The 19,803-nt window shown below is 41.4% G+C and overlaps 1 long non-coding RNA gene across 1 annotated transcript in view; it reads right to left on the bottom strand.

Annotated features, from left to right (window-relative positions):
- Positions 1-2,985: 2,985 nt before the first annotated feature.
- The window catches only part of LOC148149919 (uncharacterized), a 32,572-nt gene continuing 15,754 nt past the window's right edge, over positions 2,986-19,803 (bottom strand). Inside the window, exons 2-3 of the long non-coding RNA XR_015757181.1 lie at positions 9,047-9,117; positions 2,986-4,500 (exon numbers count right to left, since the gene is read on the bottom strand). This is a non-coding gene — a long non-coding RNA (uncharacterized LOC148149919). The remainder of the gene's footprint in view (positions 4,501-9,046; positions 9,118-19,803) is intronic.

Here is a 19,803-nt window from a genome sequence, read left to right as displayed (position 1 = left end):
AATGACTACTGGATATTGGTGCCTGGAGTTAGTCATGGACATTGTCCATCATCTTCTTCTGCTGAATTAATATGTGGCTCATTGTAGTTAATGCTCCTGAGAAGGCCTTCCAATATTTTGCTCTATTAAAGGGGTTAGATAAATGCAAGTTATTGTGTTTATGATTCTGAGATTATCAACACTTTTTTCTAAACTCAATCAACAGTTTGCATCAAGACCTTTTTTAACATCAGTCTAGATATTTCTTTCTAAATATCATTAAGAGATGTGGGGGAGCTGAGAGAAAAGGCATCTGGTTGTAAAATCATAACTAATAACCAGAACAAATCGGAGAAAAACAATTTCAGCAATACGATGAATTGTACAGTGACTGTGGGCTCTACCTTACATTTCTTTGCCTAAGTCCAAATTGCATCATATTTTTTGTAAGGCTTATCACCTTGAAGCCTAGCAGGTTATTTTGCCCAATCTTACCAAACTCAGTTCATTAATTACCACCCTGTCCCTTTATCTCAAGCTTGATTACCACCCACTTTGCCACGTACTGTTCCTAGAACAACACGCTACTCTAGGATATTCCAAAATTCACTGGCATCACTTCCGATATTTAAAAGCCCATTGTGTACCCAGACAAACACTGTTAGCCTGAAACTGTCCTGCACAGTTGCTAACATTTGCTCCAGACATGGCAAATCAGGGGAAATTGGCACAATACTTTGTGGGCCGGAGCCTGGAGATCCTGCTGGACAGGATGGTGTAGAAGAAGGACTTCTTTCTCCCCCAGGACCAGCAAGGCAGGCCATGTCACCCAATCATGCCAGACTGTTCTAAGATTGCCAGCCAGGTTGGTGTAGTCTTAGCTGTTCTGGAGGAATGTTCAGCACTGTGGGAAGAAAGCTAATGTCCTTCAGCACTCCATTAGCATAAGCCATCTTTACTCTGAAACATCACACTTACTGTATCTCTACTACAGTATTCACCTCCCACTAAGGATCATGCTCCACCACTCTCACTATTCCTTGCAACTTCTTCCCCATTCATCAACCCTAACTCCCAACACCACTAAACCTGTATGCCTTCTACACTGCCAACTCACATCCCCTGGATGCCTCCCCACTTGAACCAATAGTAATGGCTGTGCTACTCACTTTTGTGTCCCTTAATATTGACCTCCTTCTCATTCCATGAGGATACTATCCCACAAGAGAGTAGAAAATGTGAAGGCGAGTGGTGTTCTGTCTATCATTCAGCTCCTCACTCCTTAACAGTAGATGATTTTGACATTATTAACATAATAATGATGGTTGCCATTGCATGTGGCCCATAGAGCATGCTATGAGACTTTGGAGCCCAGTTTCCAACCTGGATGTCAGTTGGAGCATGTCACGAGTTGAATCTTTCTGATGTTAGCTTTGCTTTACATGTTGAGTTTTCCCAGTGTTTAACTTGCTTTTAGAGTGTTACATCACGGGGTAAACCCTCCTGTTTAATTTAAACCAGCAACACAGAAAAGATTTATTCCGTGCAGTAATCTGTAAAAATTCGTGAGGCCAAGAACTATTTAAAGTAAAAATTAACAATTTTATTTCTTAAAGTGTAACAGAGAATAATTAACTAACAATTATTTACAACTCCTTCTTCTAATCTATCTTTTACTTTCCCTTCTATAATATTAGTCCGATAAAACCCCCAATTAAGATTTAATGAAACATTCAAATTTCAAAACTAGCCAGAGGTCAAATCTTCTCTTTATATCTGAGGAAGTTAAAATGCCACAGAAGAGTCAGTTCTACGTTTTGTTTCTCTTTCAGGACACATTGGGGACTCAAGGGTTAAACATTTCACTACCAAAGGACTTACTGCATTATCAACTGAAAGCCTGTACTCTTACAATACAGACAGAACACCTCAGTGTGGGGAGGCTGACTGTATCTCAGAAATGGAGCCTAGTAGAGCCACACAAGTGGATTCCCCCTGTAGCCTCAGACAGAGGTTTTTGCCCTTTCCAGACAAGACTGATAGTCTTGGCCACGACCCTGTTAAACTGCCTCCCACTTCCATTGTCTTACTTCCCCTCCGTATTAGCATAAGTATGTGAATCCCCCCTTTACAGCAGGCAAAACCCTTCTGCCTTAATCTCTTCCCATCAACACATAATCCATGAAGAATACAATAATCAGTTTCTGTCATCCATTCACACGTTATCACAGGACATCAACATTAATCAGGCTTTGTAAATTCATAATTACCTCCTTTAAACTATGTGATGACAATCGGCCATTGGTTGATAAACATTTTGTTTAATTCCTATAAAATATACTGTCTCTGTGTGTAGGGCAGAGATTCATGGAAAAGTGTCACCACAGTAGACACGGCTACTTTGGAGATATTTTGGAATCTCTCACCGGCTGTCCGATAATAAAGCATCTACCCTTGTACAGAAACTTGTGGCATCCGGATTTGTGGAACAAATAATACATAAACATACCTTCCTCGGTAAATTTGCTCTCCAGGTCGGAGTTGATCTTTTTCTCTGTGCAAACTCCTTCTCTAGACAGGTACCTCTCAGAGAGTTCTGACTAGTGGCCTATATCTATTGGTCTTTTGGCAATTCTCCTCCAACTGTTCAATTTTCCCTGGTCTTACACCCTCAAAGCATTGGATTGTGTCAAAAAGTAAAAGCAAATTACTGCGTATTGTGTCATTGGCTTTTAACATTGTTATTATACTAAATTCACATTTGATTGGAGTTTGATATTTTTCAGGGTACGATTTAAACTGATTGGCCTAATTTGAATTTGTTTTTTTTGTCTCTAGGCAACAGTTACTCGAGCTGCTGGACCAAACGGTTATATTGTATCTTATTCAGAACACTTGGTGCTGTCAGATAGTTTTGTTAACTTTTAACTTTCTTAAAGGTACAGAATACCCACATCTTCATAACACCTCCCCCCTTAAGAAAAATAAACCAACATAATGAAAAGATGGCTTTTTTTCTATTCTTTAAACACATTACTCTTACATACAGATAACTTTAATATGTGTTCACCTTAACTTCTTCCCATATACCTGTATATAAATAACATTAAATAAATACAAATCACATCTAAACTTTATCAGTTAAATCCATGATAGCGCTTCTGCAATTATGTTCTTAAGACCTGCAACACATACAATTTTCAAATTAAAAGTCGGTAACATGAGACTCCAATGATATAGTCTCATTCTCATCTTTAAAAGGATTTTAAGAGGATTGTAATCCATGTACATCATCATCTCTGACACACTATTCGTGACATACACATTAAAATGTTGTAAAGCCAGTATCAAACTCAATAGTTCTTTTTTGATCAGGGAGTATTTCCTCTGATGGATGTCGATCTTCTTCAAAAAGTAACCAACTGGCAGTTCAACTAGGCGAAAGTGAGGACAGCAGATGCTGGAGATGAGTTAAGAGTGTGGTGCTGGAAGAGCACAGCATGCCAGCCTTCCTGATGAAGGGCTTTTGCTCAAAACATCAATTTTCCTGCTCCTCGAATGCTGCCAGACCTGCTGTGCTTTTCCAGCACCAAGCTCTCAACTGGCAGTTCAATCTCATCCTCATTTTCCTGTAGGAGTACAGCACCAACTCCTATGTCTCTAGCATCGATTACAACTTTAAAAAGTTTTGAAAAGTTTGATGTAGCTAAACCTGGTTTGGTGGTTAATATTGATTTCAAATGGTCAAATGTCTCCTGGCATTGTTCTGTCCACCCAAACTTTGTGTTCTTCTTCAGGAAATCGGTTAACGGTGCCACTACACTGCTGAAGTTTGGAACAAACTTCCAATTGAATCTGCTGAGTCCTAAGAATCAAAGCACCTCTTTCTTCAAAGTTGGTCTTGGAAATTCCTCGATGGCCTTCGTCTTTGCGTTCCATGGGGTCAATCTTCCATGGCTGATGCTATATCCCAAGAACGTCACATCTGCTTCTGCAAATTCAGTTTTCTTTAGGTTTTTCACCAGTTTTGCTCCTCATAGTCATCCAAAGAGCTCTGCCAACTGTACCATGTGTTCTTTCCAGGACTTACTAAAGATCACTACATTGTCCAAATACACTGTGCAGTTTGTTAACCCAGCCACAACTCTGTTCATGAGGCTTTGGAATGTGGTGGGTGCATTCTTCATTCCAAAGGGCAGCACTTTAAACTGATATAGCCCATTCAGGGTTACAAAAGTAAAAATGTTTTTTGCCGTCTATAAAGGTACCTGACAGTAACCAGGCATTACGTCCAACTTGATGATGTAACTGGCTTGTGTAACTTTCTCCATACAGTCCTCCAATCTAGGAATTGGATATGAGTCCAGTTTTGTAATGGCGTTAACATTCCGATAATCCACGCAGAATCGTTGAGTCCCATTCGGTTTGGGAACTAAGATGATTGTGAACTCCACTCACTCTGGCTTGGTTCCATGATGTCCTCATCGAGCATGGCCTCCAACTCCATTTGGACCTGTCTGGCTTTGAAAGGATTAAGTCGATAGGGGTGTTATTTTACTGGAGCAGTATTCCCTATGTCTACTTCATGTACAATTGCATTAATCCTCCCCATCTGATTCTTACATATATCCTTATACTGCAGTAACAAATCTTTCAACTGCATTCTATGCTCCTGAGACAGATAGCTTACTAACCTATCCCACTCTTCCAGGACATCTTCATTTTTTAATCTATTTTGAGGCACATCAAAATCCACATCATCTGGATTTGATTCCCAACTCTGCAGGGCAGTAACTGACACCTGTTTCTCCAGTTCTTTCTCTCTTGTATAATATGGTTTCAACATGTTCACATGATATACCTGATATATTTTTGTTGTATCTGGCATCTTTACTAGATAGTTCACCTGACTCAACTTCTTCTCAATTTGATAGGGACTACTAAACCTGGCTTTGAAGGCATCTCCTATCAGTGGTAACAATACTAACACATCATCCCCTCGGGAAAACATCTCAGAGTTTTTATCTGCCAGCTGTTTCATTCTATACTGTGCCCTCTTTAGCTAACTCACCTATTCGATTTAATCTCTGTCACATCCAATGCATAATCTAAGTGTGACATCTCCAACCTCTCACTTCATGCCCAAATATTAACTTGAGGGAGTGAACTGAGTAGATTCATTTGGGGCATCTCTAATTGCAAACAATATGAATGGGATAACTTTATCCCAATCATTTGGGTAATCCTGACAGTCTGCTCTCAAAGTGGTCTTCAAGGTCTGAAGCCACCTTTCTAAAGCTCCCTGGGACGCAGGATGATATGCACTGGATTTAAAGTGCTATATACCTAAGCTATTCATAACCTCCTTAACCAGCCCTGCAGTAAAATTTGATCCTTGGTCTGACTGAATCTCTCTGAGTAGCCCATACCGTGTGAAGAAAGCTATTAACTTCTCTCCCACCTTTTTTGCCTTGATACTCCATAATGGAATTGCCTCCAGAAATCTGGTAGACACACCCGTTATGGTTAACAAGTACTGGTTCCCACTTTTAGTTCTCAAGAGGGGATCTACACAATCAATTATAACCCATGTGAAAGGTTCTTCAGATGGGGGCATTAACAACTAAGGTGCTGGTTTTATTGCCGCCTGTGGCTTACCTACCATTTTGCATGTGTGACACATTCAGCAAAGGTTAACTAATCTTTCTGCATTCCAAGCCAATAAAAATGTTTTTGTACCTTAGCCTGAATCTTTCGTACTCCTAGGTGACATCCTACAGGTAGTTCATGTGCTACCCCCAACAACTCCTGTCTATATGCTACCAGCAACACAATCTGGTGCATTTCTCGTCTGCACTAAGCTGCTGTGGTTTCCATTTCCATCTTAGGATTCTATCTTTCAGATAATAATCTTCCGGAATATTCTCTGCCTCCTTTTCAGAGTACACATCCACATATATATCTTTTATCATCTTGTTTGCTGTTGTAAGTCCATTAGCCTTTCAGGGCTAAACACTTCTGTCTGACACTCTGTCTGTTCAGGCTTTTCCTGCACCATTACATCAAACAGGGTATCTGCTAACTGAACCTCAACTCCTTCATCTTTCTCTTTATTTTTCAATTCATGATGTGACTTATGTTCATGGGATCTGGTTACCACACAGTCTGGGAAAATACCACGATATTTCTGTTTTAACTCCTCAGCTTCTTAGTCTTCCTTGGGCTTCTCCACAACAAGGGGTATCACTCCCACCTTGGATCCTACCAAATCATTCCCAAGAACAAACTGAATTCCTGGAAATGACACTCTGTCAATCACTCCCCCTGTAACTTCCCCAGTCTTGAATTCACACTCCAACCTGATCTTACATGGGGGAATGCTAAATTTCTGTCCATCTATCCCACAAATTACCCCACTCTTGGGTAACAGATAAGAAAGAGTGCATATTCACTCATCTCTTACTATCACTGACTGGTTAGATCCTGTATCTCTCAAAATTATAATTTCTTGTCCTTCTCCCCCTGTTCTTTCTGAGTAAACTTTACCCACAGAGGTGAATTCTTTGTAAAGATCAGGTACTAACTCCATACCCAGCCCCTGCCTAGGCTGTGCATTCTCCTGCAGCTCCTCGGCATTTCTTGGGGTCTCCTTTACTACCTCAACTGGCTTAGCTTCTATGACCACATCTTTTCCCATATTGCCCTTCTTTAACAACCAGTACTGTGACTTTACATATCCCACTTTACCACAGTGGAAACACTTGAGTCCTTTTACCTCCTTTCCACCCTCCTGCGCTTTTTCTTTAACTTGTGGTCAACTCTTACCAGTGTTCTCTACTCTTGGTTTTGTAGTGTAGGATTTCTCCTTCTCCCAACTTATATCCCTCACAGGACGAAATTCTGGCCAAAAGCTTGTCTTATGCACCAATATGTGTTCATCTGTTAATTCTGCTGCCCTTCTCACTTCCAAAACTTTATGTTCTTCCACGTGAATTCTTACCATCTCTGGAAGTAAGTTTTTAAACTCCTCCAGCAGAATAATCTCTTGTAGAGCCTCAAAAGGTCCTATCTATTTTCAAAGCACACATCCATCTATCAAAATGACTGTTTAATTCTTTTGAACCCAACATAAGTTTGACCTGGTTCCTTCTTTATGTTTCTGAACTGCTGTCTATATGCTTCTGGTACTAATTCATAAGCACTTGAAATAGCCTATTTAACATCTTCATAATCTCTTGACCCCTCATCTGACAGTGCGACAAATACCTCACTAGCTCTGCCAACCAGTTTAGTCTGCACTAGCATTACCCATAAATCCTCTGACCACTCCATCTGCCTAGCAAATTTTTCAAATGAAATAAATAAGGCTTCAACATCTTGCTCATCAAAGTGTGGCAGAATTTTGACATATTTGTATATATCACTACCTTCTCTTTTCATTTCCATTCTGTTAACTTGACTTTGCTGACTAAATCACAATTTCTCATATTCAAATTCTCTCTCTTTTTACTCAGCTGAGAACCTTCTCTCTCTTTCCTTCTCCTCTCTCTCTCTCTCTCTCTCTCTCCCTTTCTTCTCTTTCTTTGCTCAGCTAAGAACCTTCTCTCTCTCTCTTTCCTCTCTCTTCCCCCTCTCTTTTTCTCTTTCTCTCTCCCTCTCCCTTACCTCTCCCTCTCTTTGTTTATCTTCTAACTCCATTGTCCTCAATTGTAATTCACATTTTTCGGCTTCCACTGTACTTGTCTGTTTCTCTGACACACCTATATGTTTGAGTAATTTCCTTACAATTTCAGCTTTACCTTTGTTCTTGGTTAAACCCAGATCTAAATTATTTGCTAATTCTAAAATTTGCCCTTTTCTTTCCTTCTAAACCTTTTTGGAAAATTTGAGAATCATCTTCAAATCCCAGAAGCTCTTTAGCAATTTTAAGAACCATTTCTCTCACTTTTAAATTAATCAACCACAAGTCACCAAAATTAAACAAATTGCATCACCTATGTTTTATTTAAAGATCTAGGACACTAACCTGCAAGTGTTTAAATCTGCTGGGATTTTTCTTCCCCCAAAATCTATTCAAATCTGTCTAAACCAGTTCAAATCCTGTCGATGAACAGCCAAACCATTGCGACACAGGGTATACCTTCCTGCTTAATTTAAACCAGCAACACAGAAAAAAAATTATCCTATCCAATAATCTGTGAAACTTTGAGAGGCAACAGAACTATTTAAAGTAAAAATTAACAACTTTATTTCTTGAAGTATAACAGAGTATAATTAACTAACAACTATTTACAGCTCCTTCCTCTAGCCTATCTTTTACTTTCCGTTCTATAATACTAGTCCGATAAACCCCCCCTTAAGATTGACTGAAAAATTCAAATTTCAAAACCAGCCAGTGGTCGAATCTTATTTTTATATCTTCCTCTGTAGGTTTGCTCTCCAGGTCAGTATTGATGTTTTACTCTGTGCAAACTCCTCTAGACAGGTACCACTCAAAGAGATCTGACTGGCAGCCTACATCTATTGGCCTTTTGGCAGTTCTCCCCAACTATTCAATTTTTCCCTGGTTTTATATCCCCAAAGCATCGGATTATGTCATTGGCTTCTAATATTGTCAATATACTAAATTGAAACTTGATTGGAGTTTGGTATTTTTCAGGGTATAATTTAGACTGATTGGCCTAATTTGAATTTGTTTTTTTTTGTCTGCAGGCAACAGCTACCCTAGCTGCTGGACCAAAAGGTTACATTGTATCTTGTTCAGAATACTTGGTGCTGTCAAGTAGTTTTGCATCGCTTTTAACTTTCTGAAAGGTACAGTACACCCACATCTTTATAACAAGGGCTTGGCAAAATGGGAGGCTGAAGATTAATGAGGTGAGTTGTGATGTTAACAAGGTATATAACAAATGCTAATCCCTGTCAATTCACAGCTCGCTGCCGCCAAGTCAGAATCTCACCATGCCACTTGTGAGAAGTATAAAGATGGAGCAAGACAAACATAATGTTGAGATGGGCCTAGTCAGATTTCTTGGCCAATTCTACTATACATATTTTCATTACTCACCTCACTCAGACCCCTATAAGATTACACCCTGTTCCTGGTTCCTGGAAATTCCTGGTTTCCGACTCATAGACCTGAAAGAAAAAATAAATATAATTGGATGATTTTGTATGGGTTCGTAATTTGGGGATTGCATCTTCTCTCACCTGTCTATATCTAATTAAATAACATGTTAATAAATTTGTTTCAGTTGTATATGGTTGACAGGAGTTTACTGGTATGGCCTCTTGAAATGTGATATTTTCTTGTGTCTAATGCACTTTCTCATGCACTCAGTGCAGACTAGATACAAAATTCTTACAGGTAGCTTGAGACTGCAGCACTGCCATGAGGTTAGCTGCTAAAGTAAATTTATACTTTATCTAACTAGTGCCCCTCCTCACCCTCAAAGGTGAGCATTCACGTATTGTTAGAATACCGCAGTGACAGCAGTTAGAATTACAAAGAGGCCCGAGAAGAAGGAAGTTGTATACTAGACATTTAGGTAAAACTGGGGAGTTCGATCAGGTATGGAACATAATTCCTAGCAAAAGAAGAAGATAGGGTGAAAGGTAAGATTTTTGAGGCCTTGGAGGAGGCACAAAGGGGATAGAGCAGCTTCAAAATCGCCATTTCAGGCAAAAGCCCTTCATCAGGAATAAAGGCAGTGAGCCTGGAGCGTGGTGAGATAAGCTAGAGAAGGGTGGGGGTGGGGAGAAAGGAGCATAGAATACAATGGGTGAATGGGGGAGGGGATGAAGGTGATAGGGCAGGGAGGAGAGGGTGGAGTGGATAGGTGGAAAAGGAGATAGGCAGGTAGGACAAGTCCGGACAAGTCATGGGGACAGTGCTTAGCTGGAAGTTTGGAACTAGGGTGAGGTGGGGGAAGGGGAAATGAGGAAACTATTGAAGTCCACATTGATGCCCTGGGGTTGAAGTGTTCCGAGGCGGAAGATGAGGCGTTCTTCCTCATCTTCCTCATTTATTGTATCCGTTGCTCCCGATGCGGTCTCCTCTACGTTGGGGAGAGTGGGCGCCTCCTAGCAGAGCGCTTTAGGGAACATCTCCGGGACACCCGCACCAATCAACCACACTGCCCCGTGGCCCAACATTTCAACTCCCCCTCCCACTCTGCCGAGGACATGGAGGTCCTGGGCCTCCTTCACCGCCGCTCCCTCACCACCAGACACCTGGAGGAAGAACACCTCATCTTCCGCCTCGGAACACTTCAACCCCAGGGCATCAATGTGGACTTCAACAGTTTCCTCATTTCCCCTTCCCCCACCTCACCCTAGTTCCAAACTTCCAGCTCAGCACTGTCCCCATGACTTGTCCGGACTTGTCCTGCCTGCCTATCTCCTTTTCCACCTATCCACTCCACACTCTCCTCCCCTCCCCCACTCACCCATTGTACTCTATGCTACTTTCTCCCCACCCCCACCCTCCTCTAGCTTATCTCTCCAGGCTTCAGGCTCACTGCCTTTATTCCTGATGAAGGGCTTTTGCCCAAAACGTCAATTTCGAAGCTCCGTGGATGCTGCCTGAACTGCTGTGCTCTTCCAGCATTACTAATCCAGAATCTGGTTTCCAGCATCTGCAGTCATTGTTTTTACCACAAAGGGGATATACCATCTTGGATTGGCTGTCTAATATGCATTGTGCCTACCAACAGAGTAACCCCTTCTCTTTCCACGATTTAGCCTAAGCTGTTAAAGTGACTACATAATTAAGTTCACTCCACCTTTCCCATTGATGTTTTATGGTAGTAGAGGTGGAATTAAGTCCTTAAATTGCCATTAGCTGGTCCCTTAAGGGCCTTAGTTAATCTCAGAGCAGGTGGGCTCTTGGCAACTAATTGGGCCCTTCCCCCCCCCCCCCAATGGTATGGTGGACTGCTCAGAAGTGGGTAGAAAGGTGACTGGCTTGCTGTCTGCTTTATTTTATGGTGCACTACCTTCAAATATGTCATTGAGAGTTGTATAACAGTCCCCTCTGTCTCAACAAGTGAAGACAAAATTCCAGTTGTCCTTCTAATTTCAGGGATTCAAGGACATGTTCTCCATGATCCCTCTGTTTCTCTGTACCAGATTATTTTACCATTTATTATGTATTTTCTTGTCTTTTTTCCCTTCTCATTTACATTACATTACTCCATATTGAATATAATATGCTACTTTTCTATCCACCTAGTAAGTCCGCACTAATATATTCCTGCAGCTTCTCGCTTTCCTCCTCACCATCAACCAAACAGTTTTAGTACCATCTACAACGTTGCTTGGGGTAGTCAAGAAATTGTATACTGCTGAAAAGAGAGACATGTTACTGATGATTTCATCTTGCCTTCATCAGAACAAATGCAAGAATGTAAATTTCAAAACCACCACCACAATTTGCACTACAGGAGATTGGGATATTGAGCGGTTAGTAAGTTGACTCTGATTGGCTGAGGAGTTGTCATGAAGAAAGGAATGGGAATTGTAGACTCCACAATATCCTGCGTTATTCAGAGAAGATGCAAAGCTTAAATAAATTTCTTTTGTTTGCAAAAATGTAGCAAATCCAAGAAGGAACGGGTTTGTAATATTTGTTTGAAGAGAACTGTATATGATATTCTGTGCAATAAAAGAAAGAGGTCTTTTTCTTGTAGGCTTACTATATATCTTTTAAAAAGGTTCTTCTGAATCGACTTTAAGAATTCTGCATCTCCTTAATATTTTATACAATATATGATGCCTTTATCATATTGCTAATCAAAATATAAGCATAACTCCAGAGAGCAGGGCAAGTCTGCAAGCAAAATTGGTTTACGATCCACCCCAAATCTCTTAACGGCCTATGTTACCCTCCAATTCTTTCTATGTAATTGCTCCTCTGAGTCTGCTGTTCTGAATCACGGATTAACCATAGCTATCAACCTGATGACGTGTCAAGAGATTGCTGGATTTTGTCACAAACTGAGGTTAGGAAAAAAAATCACTTTTTCTCACCTTATTTTTTTCTTCTAATTGCTCATTTCTTACCTTCCCATATTTTGTCAAATTAACGCAAATACTGAAGGCAGTAGGCTGTCCGACATGAGATCAGCCATTTTAATAAAGAAATTGAATCGGCAATGAAACAAAATATATTTTGTGCAGAGTAATGAAAGGTGATGGGAAATATTACAAAAGTATGTTAAAACTGTATTTTTATGGATTGTACATGTTATAATTCTGATTATTATTTGGATGAACAATACGTAATAGCATTTAAATCAACTCAGATTGTACACACAGCTGTCATTCATTCTGTACAGCTATTACTCCATAGAAAATTAAAGTTAATTAAAGTGTTTGGAAGAAATTATAAAGGAAAATCATTTTTGTTAAGCAATGCATAAAAGGTATATAAGGTAAGGTAACTCAATGATTATTGATGTCAACACTCTCAAAGTATTCGGGACAAAATATATGAAAAGGAATGAAAGAAAACCTGCAGTATCAAGAAATGCAAAGTAACACAAAATGCAAAGTGAATCATGAGGAGCATGTTTTTACAAAAAATTAAGCAACTGCTAACTGAGTCCTTGAGATCTGCAAATTTTAGGAGTATCGATGCAGTTTTCTGTTGTTGATTAATGAAATTAATGCTTGCCCAGTTTACTTTAATATTTCACATATGTGCACTTCTATGGTTTAATCAAGCTGAGTCAATTTTGCTTTGGGGTAGAATTAGAATTAGAATTAGCTTTATTGTCACATGCACTCAAAATGAATACAGTGAAAAGTTTTCAAGTCACCATTCCTGGTGCCGTCTTAGGGGCAAAGTCCTTGGTACAGATTCTTAAAGTACAAATTCTTAGAGAAAAGAAAATTAGAAAAGTATAGAAATAAAAACCAAGCATTACAGATCATAGGAATAAATTAGAAAAATAAAGAAATATAAATTCAGAATAACAGTCCTTCCAACCCAGTTCACATTGGCACTTGGCCTCTCGACCGCAACAGGCTTCACCTTGAAACCAGAAGTCCACTTTTCGGCCACGCAGCCGAGAGACAGTGAGGTAGCTATGCTGGGTCACCAAGAGACTGCCACACTGGGCTGAGAGACCACCACACCAGGCTGAGAGACTGCTAGGCCATGAAAAGAGACCACAATGACAGGCTGACAGACCACCACACCAGGCCAAGAGACTGCCATGCCAGGCTGAGACACCACCGGGCCAAATCACCAGATTTTAGCCATGCTGGCTAAGAGGAAGCCATGCCAAGTCTGCACTAAGGCCAAGATTCTGAGTGTGCGCTAAAGTTGGAAGAAAGAAAGAAGAAAAAACACAAAAGAGAAAAAAAAGAGAAAATAAGAAATTAACGGAGTTCACAAACTCTGGCTGGAGAATCCAATTTTTCCACCATCTTGAAAGAATCGAAAGCAGAACATATCTTGGTGCAGAAACGTCTGTAGTCTTGTAGCCCCTGCCTGTTCGCCTTATTTACATCAAGCAGCCAAACTGCAGGGCACTAAAGAGATGGTAAAATACAGGTGGCCAATATTGGGCTGCCCACAAAGTAATGCTATCCTTGACTAACAATGCCACACCTTCCCTGATCTTAATGAAAGACCTAAACCCTGGGACCTGCAACATTCATTCCTGACCCTGCTCTATCCAAGTCTCCGAAAAAGCTACAACATCGAAGTCCCAGGTACCTCTCCATGCTGCATGCTCACCTACTTTATTCTGGATACTCCTGGTGTTGAAGTAGACACACTTCAAACCAGCTTGCTGTCTGCCAGCACACTCCTGTGACCCTGAAGTCCTGTCTATTGCCTGCCTACTCACATCCTCCTGAGCACTGGAACTACACCACAGGTTCCCATCCCTCTGCTGAGCTAGTTTAAACCTACCTGAATAGCACCAGCAAATTTCCCACCCAGAATATTAGTACCCTTCTGATTCAAATGAAGACCGACCTGTTTGTAGAGTTCCCACCTTCCCCAAAATGAGCCCCAATTATCCATATACCTGAAACCCTCCCTCCTACACCATCCCTGCAGCCACATGTTCAGATGATATCTCTCTCTGTTCCTCACCTCACTATCACACGGAACGGTTAACAACCAGAGATAACAACTCTGTTTATTCTAGCTCTCAGCTTCCACCCTAGCTCCCTGAAATCCTGCCTTACATCCCTATCCCTCTTTCTACCCATGTCATTGGTACCTACATGGACCACAACTTGGGGCTGGTCCCCCTCTTCCTTCAGAACCCCAAAGGTATGATCCAAGACATCACAGACCCTGGCACATGGGAGGCAACATACCAACCGTGAGTCTATTTTGTTCCCAACAAACCTTCTCTCTGACCCTCTAACTATTGAATCCCCAATGACTTTCCCTCCTTCCCTTCTGTGCAACAAGGACAGAATCTGTGCCAGAGACCTGCACCCCAATTCATGCCCCTGGTAAGTCATCCTCCCAGCAGAATCCAAAATGGTATACTTGTTTTTCAGGGGATCGACCGCAGGGGAGCGACCACAGGGGATCCCTGCACTGACTGTTTTCTCCCCCTTCTAACAGATACCCAGCTTTCTTTGTGTCTAGGAGTAACTACTTCCCTGTAACTCTTATCTATTACAAACTCTGCCTCGTGAATGATCTGAAGTTCATCCAGCTCCCACTCTGGTTCCCTAATGCGGTCTTGGAGGAGCAAGAGTTGGGTGCACTTACTGCAGATGTACTTGGATGGGACACTAATGGCTTCCCTCACCTCAAACATCATGCAGGAGGAACATTCCCCTCCCTGCACTGCCATCCCTGCTAGTCCCCTCATCAGAAAGTAAAGAAGAGGAGCTTACCTGATGTGTCCCTGGTGTTCAAGGTTAGAGGAGGTGGATGGGTGGGAGGCCCGACAAAGGTAGGGTTTTGGGTTTAGAAAACATTCACTTATATAGCTGAAGGGGGAAAAGTCCCTCCTTTCCCAGAAACCTCTGCTCACCAATGTCAAATGTAAATACTTAAATTAGTGACTCACCTTTCCCAGCAGGACCCTGGTCCAAGTTCCTTGATGTCACCTTTAGAGATCAGCGGTTTTGTCCATGTTTGAAGCAAGGATGTAATGGTTACAAGAGTTGAGCGGCCCTGGCAAAACCCAAACTGAGGATCTGTAAGGAGGTTATTGCTAAGGTGCTTGATACTGTGTTAATGAGTCCTTCATCACTTTACTGGTGATTGACAGTAGTTTGACTTTAGAACCAGCAATTGGCATGCAACACTGGTTAGTAACAAACACATGCTGGCACCATGGTCTTTGAACTTTTTAATTCCTTCCAGGCACAGTCCTTTATATCCTGATGAGCAGAGTTTATCCTGTGATGTCAGTTTGCCAAGTCAGCTATTAACTTACTTAGAGAGCAATGGAAACAAATAGTTCCCTTTATTTGCTGGATCTTTGACAGTTTGAGAGTTAAAAAATAACACAGAGCTTTGTATAAACAGGGTTTTTTTGGAATATCAACCAGAGAATATTGTACTTCCTTTCTTACATGTTACAAAAATGGCAAAATGCACTTGAGAAAGTTTCCATGAGCTTCTCTTGATCTGCAGCTGTAATTTCAATCGGAGATTTCTGGAAACCTTGAGAAATGTCTAATTTTAACCATTTTTAGTTATCTGCACTATTTCCTCCATGGTTCTACCAATCTTCTGTTGAAATTATAGTAATAACTTTCCAGGTGCCGATGTTTTACTCCAATAAATTACCGTGATCCCCTAAATCCAGACAATTTTTCTTATTTTCAGTTCAACATTTATGAGGCAATTTAAACATGCAAAATTGATAGAATGAATACTTATGGATAATTTGGAATATTATGACACCTGTTTATCTGGTTTAAGAGTTTGAATTATTTTTATCTGGCAAAGTATGCAAAATTAAAACCCGGACTTGAAAATGCTATCATGTGACATGACCATAAAACCATAAAATAGACGTTTGAAGCATTAATTTCTGTAAGCTGATCAGTGCTTACAAGATGACTTCAGCAGAAGTGTCTATGCACTGCAAAATATTATCAAGAGAAATATGGAGAAGGACTTTCTACAAATAGAAACATTTTTTGTTGAATGCAATGAGATGATGTGAACAAAATTCCCATCAGGTTCTGGCCAGAACAAAATGGATCATGCCACAAGTGTGGCTGGGAGTCTTCCCTTTGATTTTCCTTTCTCTCATTTTGCTGTGGAAGCTAATCTTCCCCCTTCTCTCTCTTTCTTCCTGAATAATTGATAAGTATAAAGATATCCTCCTCTGCTTTCTCCTTATTCATTGGAATGATACCTTGCTGTTACCGTTTTTCTAACAACTCTTGGAGGAATCATTGAGAAAGGCACTGTTAATGTGACCTTATTAACACAAGGTTTGACATTTACTAAAAAATCCTGAAATAACTCCACAGAGGTTGGTGTCCCATCTCCTTTTATCTACAAGTGGAGAGTCTGTAATGCTGATCCAGCTCCCTCAGAACCAGCTCTTAGAGTGAACAGAACTTTGGACACTGTTTGTATCTGTCAACCAGGGATACCTGAAAGAAACAGATTATCAGCATCAATCCGGAAACTCACATTTTATGAGGTCCCCCAGCTGACCTCATTACAATTACTATATCCCTCCCCCTTTGTGTCCAAGGACATAGGCTGTAACCTTTCTCTGTAGTTCCTCCTGGGGCGTTTTAGCACCGGGTCATGTTCCTGAACTCTGCCTCTAATATGGACGGTGTCTAACAGACAGTAACTCAGCTCTTGTGCCCAGCTCTTGGAAGAAATTCATTCTTCTCTTCAGGTAACAAAGGTGTTTAGGCGGCAACATTCGCTGTGTCCATCGCAGATTTCAAAGTATCTTCAAACCTCATGGAGAGGGTGAACCCATGGCTTCCAGAACAGTCGGAAAGGCTGTCGTTGAGCCAGACATGTATTTCTCCCACATGGTTTGTGAGTTGGCGGCTTTCATGTGGTCCACATGCTTGTTCAGGATCATCACACCGATCTGAAGTTTATGTCATTGAACCTGACTTCGTGTTGACTATGCCTCTTACCCATGATGGGCCATTCCTGTGGCTCCTGAAGTAAATTGTCTCTCTTGCGTCACAGAGTCTTATGTCTGGCATTGCCATTCCTGATGCCATTTCACCACTTCCCCTCTCCCACTCACCCCAGGTCCAACAAGATTAGTTTTAACCTGGGATGAGGAGTCTTGTCCACATGAGCAACTCTGTTGGAGTTATCCCTGAATGAGGGATAATCCTATAATCAAATAGGAACCGGGACAGTTTTGCATCTTGTAAAGCTGTAGACTGTTTCTTAAAGCCTGACTTCAAAGTTTGGACTGTTTCTTCTGGTAGACTGTTGGATGGTGGATGGTATGGCCCTTATATGATGAATACCATTCAACTTTAGGAAATACTCAAATTCCCTACTGGTAAATGATGACCCATTATCTGTGATCTGGGAGTCTGTGTGTTGCAAAAGGTGCACACAGTTTTTCTAGCGTCACCCTGTGTTTGATGAATGAACTGTATGCGTGGCCAGTCACTTTGAAGGGGTGCCCACAATGACTGAGAATATTGAGCTCGGGCAAGGGACTTCATAGTCAACGTGTAACTGCGGGTTAACCCAGCCATTCACACAAATGTGGGAGGAGCTGCTGGTGGTAAATTTTGCCCTTATTGGATCTCTGGGCACTGCCCCACCAACACAACTATGTCTGCATCCAATCCTGGTCACCTGACATAATTTCTCACCAACATCTTACTTTTTGGAAGCTCCTGGTTGACCTTGGTGAAGGTCAGCCAATATCTGGCAGTGATCTTTGCTCCGAACAACCACCCGTGCTTCTCTTAAACATATGCCATCCTCAAAGATGAGCTGGTCTCTCTGGGTCCAAAATCGTTTCAATTCTGGTTGTGGTGACCTTTTGGTTTCCCTCATCACCACCAGCTGTTTCAGTTTTGCCAGGACCGGATTTTTCTGCATCTGAAGTCTGATATTGTCAGCTCTAACTGACATTATGTCCAGAAAATCTAAAACCAGTGGCGGTACCACCGGTTGTGTATCTGCCAGTGGGAGTCAGCTCAATGCATCTGTATTTGCTACTTGTGCTCCCGGACTGTGTTCCAACTTGTAATTATGTGCACTTTGTATTAGAGCCCACAACCGAATTCAGCCTAAAAGTTTAGGCAGCATTGCCTTGTCTCCTTTAAGTTGATCTAACAGGAGTTTGTTGTCCATTATTATTACAAATTTATGGTTCATAAAGGTACTAGTTGAATTTCCTGACTCCAAATATGACAAGGAGAAAGTGAGGACTGCAGATGCTGGAGATCAGAGCTGAAAATGTGTTGCTGGAAAAGCGCAGCAGGTCAGGCAGCATCCAAGGAGCAGGAGAATCGACGTTTCGGGCATGAACCCGAAGAAGCCTGAAGAAGGGCTTATGTCTGAAACGTTGATTCTCCTGTTCCTTGGATGCTGCCTGACCTGCTGCGCTTTTCCAGCAACACATTTTCAGCTCCAAATATGACAGCCAAACCTTTGTTCTCTATCTAGGCATATTTATACTCCGCATTAGCCAAAGTCCTGAATGTGTTCGTTATTTGGCATTCCACACCATTGGGCCAACTGTGAGCTAATACAGTCCTGACACTGTATGGGGAGGCATCACATGTCAATACCAGATCTCGCTTGGGATCATTGCATGCCAACTCCTTAAGAATGATTGCTGTTTATTCACTTCCCTGAAAGCCATAGCTTGGCTAGGCACCATTTCCAAGGCTGACCCTTATTTAGGAGTTAATGCAAAGGTATCAGGATGGAGCTGAAAATGTGTTGCTGGAAAAGCGCAGCAGGTCAGGTAGCATCCAGGGAACAGGAGAATCGACGTTTCAGGCATAAGCCCATCAGGATGGAGGCCAGGTTATATATGAACCTTTTGTAATAATTCACCAACCCAAGAAAAGACCTAAGCTCTGGGATAGACATGGGAGCTGGGGCACCGTTGATCGCCCTCACTTTGTCTTCCAAAGGATGTAAACCGATCTTGTTGACTCTGCAGCCAAAGTAGGTCATTTGGGGTGCCTTGTGCACACATTTTTCCCTTCCAAGGTGTACGCCCATCTGAGAGAAATGTTTAAGGACTATGTCCAACTTCTCTAAGTGCTTATATTGGTCTTCCCTCTTATTAGCTCATCATCTGGATAAATTGCAATCTGGGAAAAACCTTGTAAAATGTTCTCATCACCCACTGAAAAAATGCAAGCTGACAATATCCCAAATGTATATTGGTACAAACCCTTATGGGTATTAATTGTAGCATTCTTCTGAGAATCCCCATCTAATCCCAACTGCACGAACATATGGCTTATGTCCGGCTTTGTGAAGTTTTGCATTTAGATCCTCTATGGTAGGGATTGGGTATCCAGCTGCGGGAAGCATTATTGTTTGTTTGAAATCCCCACGAAGGCAAACCAACTCTTCGGGCTTCATAATTGGTATGACCAGTACTGCCCATTCTGCTAACTGGACTGGTTTGATGATTCCTTCACTTTTCAACCTTCTGGTTTCTGCCTTTACCTTTTTCTGTAAGGGGCTTTGCACAATCCTGGTTAACATGCAAGGATGGCCTTGACTCCTTTAATAATCCCAAGACCTTCCTGAAAAACTTCAGGGTATTTAATAAGATCTTCACTCAGGTAACCATTTTCTAATCAAAATGATTGCCACACTTTCCAATGATGAACCCTGTTGTAGTCCCTGTT

Source organism: Chiloscyllium plagiosum, unplaced genomic scaffold, assembly GCF_037043375.1.
Source record: "Chiloscyllium plagiosum isolate Xiang-an unplaced genomic scaffold, Cpla_swu_hap1 HiC_scaffold_5, whole genome shotgun sequence".
In the NCBI taxonomy this organism is placed as follows: domain Eukaryota; kingdom Metazoa; phylum Chordata; class Chondrichthyes; order Orectolobiformes; family Hemiscylliidae; genus Chiloscyllium; species Chiloscyllium plagiosum.
Note: the sequence above shows the minus strand (reverse complement) of the source record. Positions and strands in the feature narration are given on the sequence as shown.